Raw genomic sequence first — 7,303 nt, 5'->3', positions numbered from 1 at the left:
CGGGACTCCCCGCGTCTTTGTGTCACAGGAGGAGGATGTGAGTGTTTTTTTAAAAAATATATGTTATTGATTTTTTACAGAGGAAGAGAGAGGACAGAGAGCCAGAAACATTAATGAGAGAGAAACATCGATCAGCTGCCTCTTGCACACCCACGACTGGGGATGTGCCCGCAATAAAGGTACATGCCCTTGACTGGAATCGAACCTGGGACTTTTCAGTCCGCAGGTCAACGCTCTATTCACTGAGCCAAACGGGCCTCGGCGAATGTGAGTTTTTGATTTATGCCGAGGCCCAAAGAAGGGTGGTGATTTGTCTTAGTATCAAGATTAAGAATTAAGCCCCAGGAAGCATCCGATTCCTGAACCCTCTCTAGGTACATCTGCCTCCCTGCTTGTTAACACTTGGGCGCTCCTGGAAACTTAGAACCGTCTGAGCAGCAAACACGTCTTGCTTTTAAAAAAAATATTTATTTATTTATTTATTTATTTATTTAAATATATTTTATTGATTTTATACAGAAAGGAAGGGAGAGAGATAGGGGGTTAGAAACATCGATGAGAGAGAAACATCGATCAGCTGCCTCTTGCACACCCCCTACTGGGGATATGCCTGCAACCAAGGTACATGCCCTTGACTGGAATCGAACCCGGGACCCTTCAGTCCCCAAACCAACGCTCTATCCATTGAGCCCAACCGGTTTCGGCTATTTATTTTTTCTTTATTGGTTAAGGTATTACATATGTGTCCTTATCGCCCCATTGCCCCCTCCCCACCCCTACTCCCATCGTGCTTTCTCATGCCAACAAGCCTTGCCCAAACCGTACCTCCTACTTGGAGAGCTTTCCCTATTCAATTCTCAGATCTTGACATAAATTCTCTCCTTCCCACCCACTCCCCCTCTGCCCCCCTCCCCTTCCCTGTCTCACCTCAAGCCCCCGAGCCAAATAATCCCGCCGCTTTCTCTCTGTCTTTCAAAATTCCCAGCCCTGGAGCTTTAAGCCTGTCTCCTTTCACAAATTGGGAGCAGGGACAACCCGGCCCCCGAGCCTGCACTTTTAGGACCATGCTCACAGAGGGAGTTAGGAGATGGGGAAGGCGAGGCCTGGGGTACCCCTTCCCCTTTATTCTGACACTTGAAGGGCAATCTTGAGTAGGGCTCCTGGACAGGTCTGAATAGCTCAAGCATCTTTTCCAAAAAAAACCTCTGCCCAGCCTTAGCTGGTTTGGCCCAGTGGATAGAGGTCTGCCTGCGGAACAAAGGGTCCCGGGTTCAATTCTTGTCAAGGGCACATGCCTGGACTGAGGACACCATCCCCAATGTAGCAGCCAATCATTCACTCTCATCATTGATGTTTCCATATCTCTCTCCCTTCCTCTCTGAAATCAATAAAAATATATTTAATCTGTATGTATTAAAGGAAAATTTTAATTTATATTAAAATAAAAAAATAACCTCTACCCAGTCTAGTTAGGAAACTCCCAATAAAGGGTGGAAGGGCTTACATAATTCAATCTTTGACCTCCATATTGCCAGGATCACCCCCAACTCACCAGCTCATCCAGACTATGGTTCTTTATAGCTAAGGATGCACTTTATGTATCTTAACATTTCATTTGTCAATTATATCACAATAAAGCTGAACAAAAAAAGTCACAGGTATGCCATGCAGAGGTTGCCTCTGCATCAAAAACAGGTTTGATCAGCACCTTGATTCTGGTCAGACTCTCCAAGAACAGGCCCTTTCCATCGGCATCTAAATGAATGACCCAGCCCTGACCTGTTTGGCTCAGTGGATAGAGTGTCAGCCTGTGGACTGAACGGTCCCAGGTGATTCCGGTCAAGGGCATGTACCTTGGTTGTGGGCACATCCCCGGTAAGAGGTGTACAGGAAGCAGCTGATCAATGTGTCTCTCTCCTAGATGTTTCATATATATATATATATATATATATATATATATATATATATATATATAATTGATTTTTTTTTTTTAGAGAGGAATACAGAGTTAGAAACACCATCAATGGGAGAAAATCATCAAACAGCTGCCTCCTGCACACCCACTACTGGGGGTTGTGCCTGCAACCAAGGTACATGCCCTTGACTGGAATCGAACCCGGGACCTTTCAGTCCCAAAGCCGACGCTCTATCCATTGAGCCAACCCAGTTTCAGCTCTCCAGAACTTTGAGATAGAATTATTGTTACCAGCCACTCTGTGAAGTTTCGTTACAGCCGGGCAGACTGACACACTTCCCTCTGGCACGAGGTGACGCACAAAGGCTGTTCATATGGGGCTCCATCAGTGTCAGAAATGGAAAGAGGTTACTATTTTACCCCATTTGCAAGCCAAACAAGGTAGCCTGCCTGTTTCAGGGATGCCGAACAAGACATGAAACTCCTGGGACCGAGACAAAGAAGTTATTATTCCCAGCACAACAGGCCACAAGAGCTTCCTGTTCACATCGGTTCCCATGGCTCCCATGGCCCCAGCCAGCGTGGCTCAGCATCAACTCCCAGTCAGGGCTCATGCCCAGGTTGTGGGCTCCATACCCGGTGAGCATACAGGAACCAGAGAGGAGGGAGCCCAATTCTGGGGTGCATCACCCAAGAACCGTCCTCTTTCAATCCAGGGTCCCTTGGGGGATGTCAGAGAGCCAGTTTGAGCCCCATCTCTGCCGCAGGCCAGGCCAAGGGACCCCACCAGGCCTCCAGTCCATTGGCTCCCCACTTGGGGTCTGGCTCCCCACCAGGGCCCTACCCCATTGCAGAGGTCGTGGGTCTGATCCTTACAGAAACTTTTCTTTTTTTCCAATTGTTTGAAAAATATTTTTATTGGCCGGGACCGGTTTGGCTCAATGGATAGAGCGTCGGCTTGGGGACTGAAGGGTCCCGGGTTGGATTCCGGTTAAGGGCATGTACCTTGGTTGCGGGCATATCCCCGGTAGGGGGTGTGCAAGAGGCAGCTGATCCATGACTCTCTCATCGATGTTTCTAGCTCTCTATCTGCCTCCCTTTCTCTCTGTACAAAATCAATAAAATATATATTAAAAACAAACATATTTAAAAAAAAAAATATATATATATATATATATATATATATATATATATATGTATTTTACTGATTTTCCACAGAAAGGAAGGGAGAGGGATAGAGAGCTAGAAACGTCAATGAGAGAGAAACATCGACCAGCCACCTCCTGCACACCCTCTATTGGGGATGTGCCCGCAACCAACGTACATGCCCTTGACCAGAATCGAACCTGGGACCTTTCAGTCCGCAGACCAACGCTCTACCACTGAGCCAAACCGGTTTCGGCATCTTTTTTCCAATTAAAAAAAATATTTTATTGATTTATTACAGAGAGGAAAGGAGAGAGATAGAGAGCTAGAAACATCGATGAGAGATAAACACAGATCAGCTGCTTCCTGCACACACACCCCTGGGGATGTGCCCGCAACCAAGGTACATGCCCTTGACCAGAATCAAACCTGGGACCCTTGAGTCTGCAGGCCTACGCTCTATTCACTGAGCCAAACCGGTTTCAGCAAAACTTTTCAACTTGATTAGCTAAATGATGAGAGTTGCAGGACCTACTGGCCAAGGCCCCAACATCTGGCACCCCACAGGCCCATCTGCTTAATATGGATTTCCAGTAGAGGCAATGAGTTTTCCCGCTACCACTCTCAGCTGAGAAACAGGCCGAGGCTTCTGGGCGGACAGTAGCTCCAGCGGGCAACCTCCAGGGAAGGAAGGAGGCGAAGAAGCAGCTCAGGTGGGAAAAGAAGGAGGTTCCCGCCGCCACAGGACTTCTCCTGGGTGGAAGGGCCTGGGCCGGAGCCTGACATTGAGCAGGGTCCTGCCCTGGACAGGCTAGATTCCAGGCTAAGTAAGTCCTGTCTGCTAAATAGTTGCATTTTGCAGCTAAATGCCCACAAGTCATCAGTTATTTGCCAAATGTAGGGTACAGTGAGATGAAAGAGGCAAACAGATACAGAGAGAAAGTGACATCATATTGGGAGGAGAAAGGAGGGGAGCCCAATTCTGGGGTGCTTCATCTGAGAACCGCCCTCCCACAATCCCAGGCCCCTGGGGGGATATCAGAGAGCTGGTTTCAGCCCCATCCCTGCAGGCCAGGCCCAGGGACCCGGGTCTCTAGTATATTTATAATTAGAGATTAAGTAATAAAATAAATGACATCGATGTTATACAGATCATTCCAAATGAGAAGGAAGCACACACAAAAAAACTTAAAAATATATACTCTGGCCGAAACCGGTTTGGCTGAGTGAATAGAGCATCGGCTTGCGGACTGAAAGGTCCCAGGTTTGATTCCAGTCAAGGGTATTTGCCTTGGTTGCAGGCATATCCCCAGTAGGGGGTGTGCAGGAGGCAGCTGATCGATGTTTCTCTCTCATCAATGTTTCTGACTATCCTTCTCCCTTCCTCTCTGTAAAAAAATCAATAAAATATATTAAAATAAATAAATACCTACCCCCCCAAACAAACAAAACACAAAAATATCTGATTCCAAATTAAATATGAAATATGAACCAGAAACTTGCGTTCACTAACTGGATCCCTGGCCAGGATTCTCCTTATCAAAGCCCCAGCAAAATCCAGATCAATGACACTCACCTACCACGCCGGATTCTGGTTTTCTGTTCTTGTTAATCCTCACCCGAGGGTATTTTTCCATTGATTTGGAGAGTGGAAGAGAGAGGGGAAAGACAGAAAGAAATATCCATGTGACAGAAACACATCTCCTGCATGGGCCCAGACCAGGGCCTGGGCCAGGGGGGAGCCTGCATCCGAGGTGCATGCCCTTGACTGGAATCGAACCCGTGACACTTTGGTCACAGCCCGACGCTCTATCCACTCAGACAAACCGACTAAGGTTCTTGACCACTGAGTCCCACAGCACCATCCACGCTGACAACAACAAACCCTGATGCCGTTTGCATTTTCCATCATTAATGTCTTCATGAACTCGGTAGCACTGACACTAAAGCCAAGACTCCCTAGCGATTGAGCCGAAAGTCCCCAGAGCTGCCCTTCTCTTGACTCACAGCCACACCTCCACCCCGCCCCTCGCCCACAGCCCCGCGCAGACCCACCTGATGCTGAGCTTCTCAGGACTCCATGGCAGCGGCCAAAGGCTCAGCTCACTCCCCAAACGACTCCCCCTGGTGCCCCAGCGCCTCTCTCTCTCTCTGTTGCTAGGGACGCTTCTGAGAGTCCCGTTCCGGTCGTGGGCGTGGCTCTGTGACGCAGCAACGTGGCCACGCCCACCGCGCCTCTCGGGGCCCCAAGCGGCCGTTATGGTGTCTTCTATGGCCTCAGTGAACGGGAGAAGAAATTAGTCACTTTTTGGACGTCTCTTAGCCTCCTTCACTGTCAAGAACACTGCGGTGAACACGCTATTTTAGTCAAGGCCAAGGTGGAGCAGGCTGTATTCCGTTTATACTTTGGGCAAAACGGGAAAGATGGCGGCCCCGGCACTACTGCTAAGCAAATCTTACCGGAAGGGGCAGCCATCTTACCGGAAGTGAAGTTCCATGGACCTAATCCTTGAGAAGACCTGGGATGACAAACTGCAAGTTTGTAGGAGCCGAGACAGAAGAGGTGGCGGTCAGGCCCCACCCGGCCTGTCAGACCTTCACGATTTGGTCAGATACCTGCTGTCGAGGCAAAAGCGATGAACGGTGAGGGCAGGGCTCTGAGAAACCGAGGCCACAGGGTCACTGGAAAAGGGATTCTCGGGATCACGAGGACCCAGCAGGTGGGAAGTAAGAAAAATGCCTCCCTCACAAAGACGCGTGGGCGTGGCTGCGTCACAGAGCCACGCCCACGCCCAGAACGGGACTCTCAGAAGCGTCCCTAGCAACAGAGCTGGAGGGAGGCTGGGGGCACCAGATGGGAATGGCTTTAAAAGTGAGCTGAGCCTTTGGCCGCTGCCATGGAGTCTTGAGCTCAGCATCAGGTGGGTCTGCACGGGGCTGTGGGCGAGGGGCGGGGTGGAGGGCAGCTCTGGGGACTTTTGGCTCAATCGCTAGACTAGGGAGTCTTGGCTTTAGTGTCAGTGTTACCGAGTTTATAAAGACATTAATGATACTTTATTGTTGAAAGTATTACATATGTCTCCCTCTCCCCCTTCCATTCTGTTTTTAAGACTCTGTATAATATTTTTTATTTCAGACAATGTATTCTTTATTTCTTGTTGCTCCCTTATCATTTCTTGTTGCTCCCTTATCATTTCTTGTTGATCTCTTTTCATATCCTCATACGTCTTATTCATCTTTTCTAGGAAATTCTTGAAAAACCCTATAAGCGTAGATTTGAACTCTATATCCAGTCGCTTTTTGTCCTCCATTTCTTTCGTTTGTGATCTTTTTTGTTGTCGCATTTCGCAGTTACAGATGGGACAGGGTTTCAGGGTGGAGCCTACAGCCTTGGCTTTCGTCAGCCCTGCCCTATGTGGCTCCTGCGGCTCAGGGTCATTCAGTACTCCCGGCAAAGCGCCTCATGTGCCCTGACTGGCAATCAAACCCTGACCTCCTGGTTCATAGGTCGATGCTCAACCACTGAGCCACATGGACAGGCTTGGAAAATATTTTAACATTTTATACAAATTGCTCAGTACATTGAAATTGTTCCCTAACTTATGAACTTTCTCTTACAAATAAACCCAAATGGGAGCAAGTTCTTTGTTCCAAATATCCTGGTAGTTTGCATTTTGTGTAGTTTGCTTATGGTTCATGAAGGCTCCATTTAAAGTTTATATATAGCTTTAGAGGCCCGGTGCATGAAATTCGTGCACAGGAGTGTGTGTCCCTCAGCCCAGCCTGCACCCTCTCCAATCTGGGACATCCCTCTCACAATCCAGAACTGCTGGCTTCCAACTGCTCACCTGCCTGCCTTCCTGATTGCCCCTGCTTCTTCCTGATCACCTCCTAACCACTCCCCTGCCTGCCTGATTACCCCTAACTACCCTCCCCTGCAGGCCTGGTCCCTCCTCTCCTCCCCACCCCCACCCCCGCTGCTTTCTCTTGCAGGCCTAGGTTCCCCGGAACTGCTCTTCCCGCAGGCCTAGTTGTCCCCAACATCCCTCCTCTGCCAGCCTGGTCACACCCAACTGCTCTCCCTTGCAGACCTGGTCCCTCCCAACTGCCCTCCCCTGCTGGCCTGATAGCTCCCAACTGCCCTCCCTTGTGGTGGCCATCTTGTGTCCACATGGGGGCAGCCATCTTTGACCACATGGGGGAAGCCAGCTTGTGTGTTGGATTGATGGCCAATTTGCATAT

At 49.0% G+C, this 7,303-nt stretch overlaps 1 protein-coding gene and 1 pseudogene across 2 annotated transcripts in view; one reads left to right on the top strand and one right to left on the bottom strand.

Moving 5' to 3' along the window:
- The window catches only part of LOC311633819 (cullin-2-like), a 392,353-nt pseudogene that overhangs the window by 123,388 nt on the left and 261,662 nt on the right, over positions 1–7,303 (top strand). The window lies entirely within an intron of this gene.
- Positions 1–7,303, bottom strand: part of LOC311633341 (uncharacterized protein) — a 92,523-nt gene that overhangs the window by 9,633 nt on the left and 75,587 nt on the right. The gene's annotated exons all lie outside the window — the stretch shown is intronic.

The sequence above is a fragment of the Pipistrellus hanaki genome (assembly GCF_964339955.1).
Source record: "Pipistrellus hanaki genome assembly, chromosome: 15".
Taxonomy (NCBI): Eukaryota; Metazoa; Chordata; class Mammalia; order Chiroptera; family Vespertilionidae; genus Pipistrellus; species Pipistrellus hanaki.
This window is presented reverse-complemented; position numbering and strand designations above follow the sequence as displayed.